Source organism: Adelges cooleyi, unplaced genomic scaffold (genome assembly GCF_023614345.1).
Source record: "Adelges cooleyi isolate 19-005CV unplaced genomic scaffold, UGA_ACOO_1.1 ACOO_flye_CR_arks_rails_tigmint_CR_PRNA_9, whole genome shotgun sequence".
Classification (NCBI taxonomy): domain Eukaryota; kingdom Metazoa; phylum Arthropoda; class Insecta; order Hemiptera; family Adelgidae; genus Adelges; species Adelges cooleyi.
This window is the reverse complement of record NW_026096579.1, coordinates 110,929-124,972: the sequence shown is the minus strand read 5'-3', so window position 1 is coordinate 124,972 and position 14,044 is coordinate 110,929.

Here is a 14,044-nt window from a genome sequence, read left to right as displayed (position 1 = left end):
ATGATACTTTAAGTAGTTGGTAATAAACTTGTAATACCTAATCGTAGGACGTTCAAAGTCGCATTTTAACGTTGGTTATGTTCAGTAATTAACTTTACGTTATGAATTCAAAAAATTACCTTCTGCATACATATATTTAAATGCAAATCTTAAACAACATTTTTTAAGAAATGTTTTTTATTTACAGCTGAAATTGTTTCATATACAAGTCATTTGTAAGTATATTTATTGTAACTCAGTAATTAATTTAGTCTTAATCCAAAACACAAATCAAATTTAAAATTTTGATTTACAATTTAACAAAAAGTAATTTGAATAGATTTTCTTCATGCAATAAATAATGAATTGTTTTTAGAGATACCAATTACAAAGCTATATTTGCAAGGAGGATTGCACGCATTATACCAATTCATCCATATTTAGACAATCGTAAGTTAAAAAACTATTATGTATAATTAATTGTTAAGGGGCTTTTACATCTGCATATTTTTAAAATACAGCTTATTCTAGTTTAGCCTTACTTTGATACGCGTAATCCGACTGTAGATTATAAAACAGATATAAATATATATATCTATGTATATATATATATATAGGATGATGGGTTAACTAGAACCAGTAAAACTTAAAAGACATTTAAAAGTATTCTTTTTCACATTTTATGTTTATTAGTCAGTCTAAATTTTATATATTTTTCAACAACCTTACCTAACCTAACCTTCATGTTATTTCAAATGAAACTAACAAAACCTTTACATAGACTAGGTAGGAATATTTAATTGTTCCAACTTTTTAAAATTCTTCTCAATTATATAGAAATATTTATGTTTAAAAAAAACTTGAGCGACTTATAGTTATATATAATGAGGAAAATAATATTTATGTTTTTATCGCTTGATTTATCGATCGATGTACATTCCATAAAGGACGACTAGGAATTTTTTCTTATGTTTTTTTTGGTAAAAATTAACTATATTTTTATTAACTAAAAGTAATACCACGAAAATATTTTGTGCCACGATTGACGCCTTGTAAATGTGATGAAGAACTCCAATTTTCTTAGGAGTACTTTTAGGAAGTTTGTTTTTTCATTATTACTAAATTGTTCAGTAAGTTATACGTAATTAAAGAAATTATTTTTAAAAATACGCTCAAACAGTTTGAAGTAAGATACAATTTTGAAAATCAGAGAAGAGTTGTGTAGGTAGAAAAATTATTTACAAAATGTATTTTTTGACCACTCTTACAATACAACTACGTTATTTTTTTTTTTTAGTTTATGGATTAACATATGAATCGAAATTCATTCCTGTTAGTAGTTTAGAAAGAGGTGGCATAGTCGCTGTTATATTTGATTTTCGTAAGTATAATATATTTATTTCAAATATTCCGAAAAAAACAAGAAGTACGAGTAATCAAATCCAACAGCTATACAACTAATAAAGTTTAATCGTAAAATCTAAAATATAACATTTTACTTAAAGTTTAAGTATGGATGCCTCTCTCATTTAGTTTATAGACATAAAAAATAGTAAAGGAGACAGTTCTAGTAGCAATCTAGATTACCTAAACCAAGTATAGTATAAACAAGCACAGTAAGCTGGGTCTTGTGTACACAGATTAGCATCAAAAAATGTTCGTTAATGACATATTGTCACTACCTTCAAAATATTTGATATGCTTCTATTCTGGCCCATTCCAATTAATTTCTCTTTGTAAACAATTATAATACAATTGTTTTAAAAAGCAAAAGATTTTCCAGTCTTCATGAGGCCTCACTATAGTATATACTATAGAATACGCAGTCTAATTACACAAAAGTTGGGATAAATGTCATATATTTTTAGCTATTGTTAATCAATTATATTATTTTTTAGAATTATGGAGCCAAATATTTAAATTTATCAACTATTTGTTTAGCCTACAAATTTCTCATATTTTTATTACCTTACTACATCAACACAGTCTAATCCAAAAATATAAAATACTAAGTGTTTTAACTGATGTTTTTATTTTTATTTTAGCTCCTGGATTAACATATGGAGTGGTGGAACAAGGTAAAAAGCATAAAAAATGATGCACCGATATTTACAATTTAGATAAATTTAAAATAAAAAAATTGATTTGTTTTCTTACAGATGGTGTAAATCCGTTTGAAAATGAAGGTACAATTAAACCATTACTGGAATTAAGAACATAACATATTAATAAATATACTAACTTAAACTAAACTATTTAAATTTCCGTTTTATCCCATGTTTAGTTGTACAACAAGGTTTTAATAAAAATTAACTTACTTGTAACATAAACATCAATATTCCTTTTTTAGAAAATGTTCTTTTTCACAGATATTTATGTATATTACAAACCCACGTAAGTTATAATATTATAATCAATATTTTAATGTTAGTTTAAGGAAGGATGTAGTATAACAATGCTGTGTTTAGCGAACGATTTAAAATCCACCAAAAGTTCGGCTCAGATTGGAATTTAAAATTTTTAACTAATGTAATTTTTCTTTCCAACCCAAAAAGAAGTCAAAGTTTTGTTTATTATTTATATTACGATAAGTATTGGTTTTTTCGATATTTATTATATGAATTAATCAATGTTTTTTAGATCTAAAAACTACCCAGGTCTTGTGGAGAAATATCTTGGAGAAGCAACTCCGCAGTGGGTAATTGATAAGATTAAAGAAGAGAGACAAAAGTTTATAGAACAGCCTATGATTATACTCTAGTTTGTTTTGAAATAATAAATAGAACATCACTAAGTTGTACGTTAAAACATTTTCAAATAAAATATATAAACAAATTATAATATTTAATCGTCGTAGTCATTATTTTATGATATTGTCTTGGTCATGAGCGAAACACTTGGTCAAGGCAGCACATAGTTCTAATCCTAAATGAACATATTTAAAGAAAGTATACAATTTAATTAAATATTTAGTTCACTTAGTAAAGTCAATAGTAAATATTACATAACAAATTAGTTTATACAGTGAACCCCCAAAAAAATATTAGGTATATTTCTCTCTATTAGTATAATCTTTGAACATGGCGCCAAAAAATTGCATTAAATATGAGCATGTTGTGTGTATTTAATCATATTATCAGTCAGGTGAGGATTAATAGATTGTTCTTTAAATTGCTTTAATTGTATATCTATTAGTCCAATTTGAAAATGATTAGTAATATAACAGTATACTTAACTGGTATCGGTTTTGCGGTTTGTGGTGAGTGCTTGTTACCGGTTTACCGTCTTTATCTGAAGTATCATCTACATACTATTTTTACTATATTTTGTAAATTTTATTGTATTTTACCTGCAAAATGTGTACTGTATAATAAGACTGTAGGGAGACTTTCTGTAGTTTGTCTACTTAGCGAACTTTCCTACACTTGGCTAACGAAATGTCTTCGCCGGGAAAGAATATACTATTTATATAAACTATTTTATCAACGTGAGTTGAACCGTTAATAACATAATTGATGTGTTACAATATTGGGTGATTTTAGAACCATAACGTCATAATTACATATCAGATTCAAATAATTTATATGAAAAAACTAAAAAAAACCAAAGAGCATTCAGCTGGAGACAACATCAATCGACTTAGAGTTTTCACTTTAAGAGAGAGGCAGCCTGGTTAAACAACCTTTTATCTTAAAGGTTTTTAATAGATTTAATATTAATTAACTTTAAGTATTTAAACATTTTAAATATTTTTCATCTATATGTATTGAAATTAAAATAAAACAAATATGATATATTTTCTACGTAGACAACAAAAAATTATTTTAAAGCCAAACACACCAAGTGCGGCTGAGGTTATTCAAGACCTATGGAAAAACGCTATCTTGATATTTTATATTGATTGTTTTTTTATCAAGTTACCACAGAATAAACAGAAGGGAATATTAGAGTTTATCAAAATACAATCAGACGAACCAGACCCAAACCTAACTACACTTCTCGTCTTACTGGCAACTATTTAAAACTATTTACATTTTAATATTGCTATATTATTGCTTTTTTTTTAATAGCTTATTTCGCATAGTATTCGTTTCCGACAAACTTGGATATTTTTAATAGTAAAACATTGAATCAAGTTGCTAGACCTTTTATGGTTTAATTCTTGAACTATGAGTGTTCCAATGCTATGTAAGAAAATATTTCAAGCATTCGAGTACACAAACACAATGACGTAATGAATGTAGCTTATACAAATGTTAAATATGTTATGACATAAAACTTAAAAGTATACTGTGATAGGTATCTACAGGCGTTGGTGATTTATTGTTAGTATTGCAAAACTAACTGTGAAAAACTATAACAACTGTTTATATTGTCGGCTTCTAAAGAAAAATTTAACTAAAATTGTCAATTTTTTTAATTGTAAAAACTTAAATACAATTCTATTGAAGTAACTAGTAATTAAAAAAAAAAAAATTGTAAAAATGTATGTGTTCTCATTATAATATGTTAAAACTTATTACTTACTAACTTATGTTAGTTATTTATTTACATTACAACAGACATTGATATTGATATTGTGGAAAATACGGTGCTTTTGGTAAAATACAACAATAAATCTGTACAGGTTAAGTTATTATTTTGGGGGTTACAGGTCTGATGTCTAATACCTTAAAACACACCCGGGGGCTCATTAGTGTTTAACTAGTAATTATGTGTATTCAACTTGCTGTTTTAATTTTAGTTAACATTTCTGTTTTGGACAAAAGCCAACCATACATTTAGTTTTACATTAAACCGAGTATATTTCCACAACAACTGTTGCAATGTAAACAAATGACACATTACCCGTGGGCGTTTGTCTTTTGTAAACAAGTCATTGTAAACAAATTCATACAGTCATTGTATTCTAGTTGAAATGTAATAAGGAATAATTATGTGGTGTGCTCCTATACGGCAATAGCCTCGGATTTAAATTATACCTATTTCACACCCCCTCCCCGCAGGGACATGAAAGTTTTTTTGCGTTTTTTAGCCACAATTATAAGACCTTTTAGTTGAAAATTAGTCAAAAAGTAGGTTATATAATATAACATATGCAGGGAAGCCGGGGAAAAATCGGGGCTACTGGTAGGATTAACTCTCCCCTAAAACGAAATCCCGGCTACACCGATGGTTTTAATTTGGATAGAATAAAACTGGTCTCTAGTTAGGACTCCTGCTTCGGCAGTAGTAATAGATTTGTAATCTACAGACTTTTTTGTACAAATATATTTGAATAATTACTTTTAACGTTTTTAGAGTTTAAAATGTATGACGGGAGGAAAGGTGAAGTGTAGTTTAGTGTTATTTCCACCTACGCACATTACACAACCGCACCCCACCTACTGTCTTAAAATTTCAAGCTCTAATACCTTTAAAAGTAATGACTCCAAACTGGTTATCGACTAGTCGACATTCTCAGCAAATTAAAAAACTGTATGTTAACTATAATGTTTTATAAAACATTCATGGAATATGTCAAAAAAATCAATTTAGTAAAATTGCACAACCTTACTTATGATACATACCGTTTCTAAAATTTTAATAAATTAAAAAAAATTGAATGTGAATGCTTATTCACAGGTTGTTACAATATTAAAAATTATTTCCTCATTCGTTTGAATATTGTCCATTTGTTTCAAGAATTAATATTTTCAATAAAAACTGGATTTGAACAAATGAAACACCCGGGCTCGTTGACCAGGAGGTTCAAGAACGACAATTTCCATAGCATGTGTAAAATTAAAAAAAAAAAATGTAAAAATCGAATCTTTACCTCGAAAGAATGGCATAAGCCTAAACACTAGGATTACTTTTTATCAGTATTTCCGTTTTGCTGGATTGGCAGAACTTTTGTAATCTATTTATCCGAACTATTTGAATAATGGATTAATTTTAATCCTGTAATCCTAGATTACTTTAATTGATTTTAAGATAATCCAGTAAACCGGGATTAATAGTAGTTATAACTATGCTTTTGTTCACCCTAAAAATGTCTTAAAAGGCTACATACATAAATATAATGACCCTTAAAATGTTAATCTGTTTTTATACGAATTACACTGTCATTTTTAATTCTACTTTGTGTCGTTCGATAATGTAAACAAAAAACAAGACATAACTGCTGTTAGGGACACACATTTTTAAAAAAAATTTAACTGGTTCTACTGTGCAATAAATTAGTTCAAACATTTGAATGGACAAACAAACCAAACAAAATACGTAAAAACAAAAACACACTCTTGTTTTCAATAAACGACAAACGTATGGTATTGTTTGTAAATCTGCGACGAAGATATCTTATAAAATTGTTAAAACAAGTGTATGTAGGTACCTAAAGATGTGTGTGTGTGTGTGTAATTCTTAACATTAGTAAACAAAAGTAACTGTGGAAAAATACTTTATACTGTAATGTATGAAAACATGTTGTTGGCTTTTGAGTAAACAGAAGATTTGACTAAAATATTGAAAGAACCCAATTATCTATTTAGAAACGCGAAAAGATGAATCGCAGCGAATGTACACAATATCTCGCACTGTACTTTTTATAAAGTTAGACTTTTTTGTAAAGTTAGACGACCTTATATCAAAACTAGTTAGTCGAAACTGGTTATCGGCCAGTGAACCTTTTTCAGAAAATTATTCTTAATTTAAATAACTAATTAAGTGTTTACGTTCCAATTTGAGTTACTAATAAGTTACCCTACCAAATTCTGTTTTCTGACTGAATGAATATTATATTCTATGTCGTGTTAATAATCCGAATAGAGTACTCAATAAAAAAAAACACATTACACTAGGTACAGTTTTGAAACATCACAGATCCATGTCATGTTATGATAAATAATTATAACTATATTTTGTACAATACTGGATGTCTTGTGTAATCTACTACGCTTAAAGACCTACACCGTGTATTTATTATACTTACATGATCATCACTCATAATTACTTAAATCACTTTATCAAATCGTTAAAATTTTAATTTGCTAATCGTTTTTAGTTTCGATGCTGACCTGAGAAGTTATTGTTTTTTACAATGATGTGTTATTTATTTTATTTTTTGTGACTGGACACACCATATCTTCTAAGCTGCTCAACCGATTTCTTCATGTAGCAACTCTATAGATTAGAAATAGTTGTACCTAAAAGGTATGTTACGGGCCAAAACTTTAAAAATTTCACCCCTTCCCCAAACAAATTTACATATTTTCAACTTAAATTATTATAAACCTTTTTCCCTTGGAAAGTGATGGGGTGGACACTTTTCTTGATTTTACTCTTTTGTTTGAGGTCAGAAAACTAGACAGTTTTTTTTTAATTTAGGATCCCCCACCCCAAAAAGAAAAACGATAACCTACACTTTGCTATGTGAATTAACAGTTGACAGGCACTTATTTGAAAATATTTTCATTAATTATTGTTAGATACGATATAAGGGTAATAATATATGACAATATATTATTATAGACAAACGATCAATCCTTATCGTATATCCCCTAAAAGGAAAATACATGTTTAAACACATTATTCTTCTTGTTCTTCTTATGGTGTCCAAGTACATTGTTGATTATTGTTGTTAAATACGTACAATGGTTTTATCAATATTTGTATGTCTACCATAAATTAATATAGATATTACATTTGCATATGCTCTAAGTAAACAATGGGTACGTTACAGGGTTTATATGGAATGCGGTTATTACATTATTATATTTCTCATATAGATTACGTTGGTCGTGCTGTTCAGTCGATTGGAATTTTTCAAATCTTAAAGTCTCGAGATGAATACAAACGTGTTTTTGAAGTTTTTCATTTCGTTCGTTTTGGTGTACAACGTAACAAAATATGTAACATGCCATAACATGAGCCCAAGCCAAAACCTACTTCTCCGACAAGTTAAACGAAAAGGACTTTGGCAGCCGATATCGTTCAAAAAGGCCAACGGTCATCGTGCAGAATTGATGTGGGCTAAAGATTCTCCATTACAGCCAATGCAAAGGCTGCGGTTTATCTCTCCGATGCTGGGATGCCTTTACGGGCCAGAATTACAATATTCCCTTCTGATGATCATCGAAACAATCAGCGAATGCGACACGTTGGTAGGCCAAAATGAAGAAGCCTTCGAAGATTGTAAGGTCACGCTTAGCAAATATATCCGTATGTATAGGCGTGTTATAAGGAACGTGATGGCCACATTGGAGTACATCGATACATGTGTAATCATGGACGATATTAATAAAAATATATTTTACCAACAGCTGTTGGTGCTCAAAGATTTTTACGAGGGAACCACTACTGAAAAATTTGCTGAAAATCTACCGGGAGGCGAGGACTTCAACAACTTGCTCGAGAGAGGTGCTGCAACCTTAAACAATTATTTGGTGTGTACATGTATACCACGGTACGAAAAATTCAGAATATCGGATATAACAAATGCAAATCCTGATCAAGATAACCCAGATCAAATGTATTTGTGGTATTTAAAACAATTATATTCTTACATAGATTTCCTTCACGGCCACTTGGTCGCGTTTAAGCTAACTCCTTATAAACCATCCATTCAAGATCCACCTTTAGCATAATAGGTATTGTAAATTAATATTAAAGGTCTTGTATTTTAGTAATCACAATTTTTCTTTTTAACATAAATAGTATACAGTTTTTGTTTTAATAAAATTCGTCGATTTGTGTCATGTTAATGTTTAAAGAGGTATTATAAAAAACAATGTTTGAATTTAATGTCTTCAATGATTTGATAAATTTAATAAAAATATAAAATGTGTTGTTAATTTGGTTCACCTCGTGTTACCAAGATTTTGCAACCTCAAATGTTAAATTATTATTATTAAATGTGTTTAGTTACATCACTGTATTTGTTTCTAACAAATTTTGTTATGACAATGTTATTTTTTATTTTTGATGTTTGAACAGTTAGATATAAATATAACTACTGGTTTTATTGAAAACGTTTCGATGGGAATTGTAATATAATACATTTAATAAAAATCACTTATTACAGGTATTACAAGTGTTTATGATTGTTTAGTTATTTTGAAAGACACCCGTTTTCATGATAATAAATTTAATATCATACTGTGTAAAAAATTAATACTTATTAATATTATCTAGTTAAGACAAAATATTTGCCAAGTATGTCATCGTCGTTATCGCAGAGTGGCCTTACTTTATTTTACAATAAATAGTTTGTTTTATCAATCGGCTAAAAGTTGTGGAAAAAATTATTAGAGTTACTAAAATACTACCTTAAGTCACTTTTGGATGAGTAAATAGTGAGAACAAATGTGAAAAATTGTTTTTTGAGACTTTTTTGGCAATAGTATACAACATAGTATCGACTTCAAAATTTTGTAAGAATCCTTCAATTTTTGAGTAATCAAAAAATTATCTTTATATGTATATAATTTGATTAATGGATGAAAAATGTTATAATTTATAAATATATAGTGGTCGATATTTGGTAACAACTTTTTCAAAAACATATTTGAGATCCTAGCATTGTGAGGTAGGTACTTATAGATGAGGAGCGGACATACATTTATTAGAACGTAGTTAAATACCATATCCTTAATATAGAATAAAATTATAAATATTAATTATAACAAATGTAGTTATGTTTGTTATTGACAAAAGAATAAAAAAAATGTCATAATTTTTCATATTAAATCAAATTATTTTCAATATAGTATAACCAAGCTAACAGCTATTATAAAGTATAGACATAAATTCCTAACACATTTTTCAAAAATAATTACCTGCTGTTGAAAAACAACACTCTAAACTTACAACTGGTGTTGCTGGTATAGTTAAATAATTTTTATGCCAGGTGGTTCAGACTGAGCAAACAAACTTTACACTAACCAGTGGAGGCCATACTCCCCGCATTCCCCAAAATCACATATAATAGGCACACCATTAATTGTATTATAAAAGTAAATAATTAAAAAAACTAAAAATGTTTTAAATTAACAATAAATATTTTATATTTTACTATACCAATTCAAATACACAACAAATTCACACAGTAGGCAGTCTTTTTTCTTTAAAACAATATTTTAATGTTGAGTACATTATCTATTTCAATATTGTTTATAAGCCATATGAACCTAACATAGCCGGGCTCAGGTTGAAACTAAAAATTCGGGTTGTAATAATTAGGAGTTAAGTACGATGAAATTTTAACATACGTGTATTAATATAATACCCTCTGTATCCGATTGCTCTAATAGAAGCCACTTAGAGTGTCATAAAATTCTGAAATCTTATATATTACTTGTTTTTGACGAATAAAAACGATTAAGGGGTAGCAAACCAATTTTTTTCTATACAATGTGTATATAATATAATATATATATACACAAGGTGATAATTTTATCGTGAACCACATAATATCTCATAATGATTAATAAGACATTTTTTTTCACATTGTTATTATAAAATGTAATCTCAAATTTCACAATTTTTTTCCCAACTTGGTTTTTTTTGTATAGCAACTTTTAAACTTAAATTGTAACGCATACATTTCATTATGTTTTTAAATTGAAAATAATCAATAATGTATTTAAAATTTTCGCCGTTTCATATCCAGTTTTGAACAACAATTAGAAAGAGAGAGGAAGTGCGCGCAGATAAAAATAATACTACACTCCACCTTTCCTCCTGTCCTAAACTTGAAACTTCAACAACTCCAGTATTGTAAGTCCTGTAAAGCTAAAAATATCGTTAACATTTACTTAGTGTACATCAAACGTAATATTACAACCGCAACCCTTAGTTAAAAATAAATGTCACGTCTGAACAATATACTTAGTACTATTTACGTACTCGAAAAAATTGACTTCTTAATAATTTATGGCGTTATACAGACATTATACATTACATGCAATTTTTGCATATGCCATGTGCAAACAATAGGTACGTCGGTGCGTTTATGCGAAGCCGGGTTGACACTTTAGTTTTCATAATAATTTTCTGGAGTTATACCAGGAGGCTCATCGCGTTCAACGACTTGCTCAAGAGAGGTGCCGAGTCGTTAGGAGACTTTATGTTGTCTACGTGTAAACCAAACTACCCGTTATTCGATATAGAGGCAATAAAAGCCGTATACGCTTCCAAAGGCACACGGATGGTATCTACTTGTTTTATATAAGCCAATTGGATTTTTACACAAATTTCATCGACGAGCACTTGACCAAACTTCGGTTGACTCCATGGTAACAAACAGCTCGTTCAATCCTATAGAAATACAGATATTGTAAATTGGTGTTAAATTATAACGATTTTGTATTTTAGTAATTACATCTATTTTCCTTGTATAAATAGTATCAAGAAAATTCGTTGATATTTTGTCATGTTAATGTTTAATGAGGTATTATATATATATATATATATATATATATATATATATAAATCTTATATTATATTATACAATTTTTTTTTTTTGAATTTATTGCCTTTAATGATTAAATAAATGTAATATAAATTTTGAAGTGTTGCGTTAACTGTGTTCATTTCGTGTTGACAAGATTTTGTACCCTTTATAAATAATTATTATGAGCCCTTTGGATTTTTAGTGTTTGACTGTAGTTAGATTTTCCATCTAATAGAAATATAATGACTGTTTTTTTCAAAACGCTTCTGAAAACGGGAATTTTATTATGATAACATTAATAAAAATCCTTTACAACAGGTGTTACAAGTGTTTTCAATATAATTAATGAGATTGTTTAGATTTTTAAAAGATACTGATTTTCATGAAATTTAATTAAATTGCGCATAGTGTTTTTTTTGAAAAATTAAATATATACGTTACCGTTCCAAAAACTTGTATTTACGCGGTTTAACGTATAAGAGCTGATGGGGTTATATATTTATTAAAAATATATTAATTTGTCCCAACTAATAACTATAAAAGTATAAAAAAAAATTAATTGAGTAATATCTTTATCATACATAACCAATCAGCCGGTACATCTAACCAAATAACTTTGGTACCTAAATACTTTTTAAATTTTAACAAATTGACCTGTTTTAATATAAACATGTCAAAATATGAGTCTTTGAACTACGTGTATAAATTGTATAATTATAATAATAATATAAAATTAGTTCTGATAAATATTATTCATGCATTTCTCATCACTTTATTTGTGAATTTGCTCACACCTTTTAATATATATTTTTTACCTATTAAGTGAACTATTAATATAAATATTTTTAATCCCAAAATCTCAACCCTCTTTCGCTAAGACTAGTAGTATATTTTACAATTAGTATCCTGATTTAGACGTTATAAAATATGTAATATTCAAGCCAACTAAATTAATACAGATTCATGCACTTTTACATTTGTTTATCTTTAATTGAAATTTGTATCAAATATTAAACGTGTAGACAAAGCAGGCTGGGAAATAATTAAACCATTATTCAAACACCGGATAATTTACAAACTTTTTGACAAACAAAAGATTTGTTTGGTATTTTAGTTTTATTTTTATTATCACGTGTATTTAAATTATACAAATTAAACACAATTTTATAATAAAAACAAGAAATATGTAAATACACGTGTATGCAATTAATTACACGTGCTTCTTGCACATGTTTAAAACCACAGGCACTATTAACATCTTTTTTTAAATATAAATGTAATTATTACTTGTTAAAATAAAAACTAATTCTCCATGTCCATGTAATAATAAATAAATTAGTATTTTCTCATATTTATGTTTAAATTTGTTTTTATTCGCCATAGAGATTCGGCTAAAAATATTTTAATTTATATTTATATTAGCTGTACACTACTAATGTAATTAAACATTGAGTGTAGTACTTTATAATGTATGTGATGCTCTGTCTGTTGGCATAACGCATGATGGGCCGCTATATTTATAGTTATAGAAATACAGCTCAAACATTAAAACAAAATGCTTTTTTTGGCGATATACTAACTATTACTTTTTATTTATAAAATTTGACATTTTACAAATTTATGCTTTTAATACAGTCATTGCATTTGGATATTATGCTCTAAGCAAACTATGGATGCGTCAGTGGAGATATGTGCAATACTGTTGTCTACTACGTGGTACAAATAAAAAATATATATACATTTTGAATTTACATATAGACTACGTTTGACGCACTGTTCGATCAATTTCAATTTTTCAAATCTAAAAGACAATGGACAGAAATGCGATTATTAAGTTTTTTATACCGTTTATTTTGGTGTGCTTACAGGATGAAACAAATGTATGCGCAGACGGGACAAGAGATCAAATCAGAATGCTCCAACGTGTCACACAAGAAAAACTTTGGCAACCGATATGGTTCGGTGAGTTCAGCGGTATGCCTTTTAATACAATATGGCTTAAAGATCCTACAGTAGGGATGATGAGCAGGCTGCGGATGATCTCTCCGATGATGGGATGCGTTTACGGTGGATACTTACATTGGTTTCTCCTATTGACCCTTGAATCAATTAACGCTTGTGACCAGTTGCCACAAAACGAAAATGCCTCCGAAGATTGCAGGTGTAAACTTAGCCAAAGTATCGAAAAAGGTAGGCGTGTGTTAAGAAAATTGATGCGCACGTTGCAGTACGTGCATTCTGTAATCCTCGACGATGTCAATGAAGATAAATTTTACCAAAAACTGACGCAGCTCAGTGCATTTTACACGGGAGAAACTCCTGAACAATTTTCTGGAACTGAACCAGCAGGCTCAGTGTTCAACAATTTGCTCGAGAGAGGTGCTGGATCCTTAGGAGACTTTGTGCTGTCTACATGCAAACCAAACTACCAATTATTCGATTTAAGGGCAATACAAGACGTATATGCTGCTGAAGAATACACAGGTGATATCTACTTGTTTTATATATACCAATTAGATTCTTACACGAATTTCATCGACGAGCACTTGACCAAACTTCGGTTGACTCCGTGGTAACAAACAACTCGTTCAATCCTATAGCAATACAGATATTGTAAATTGGTGATTAATA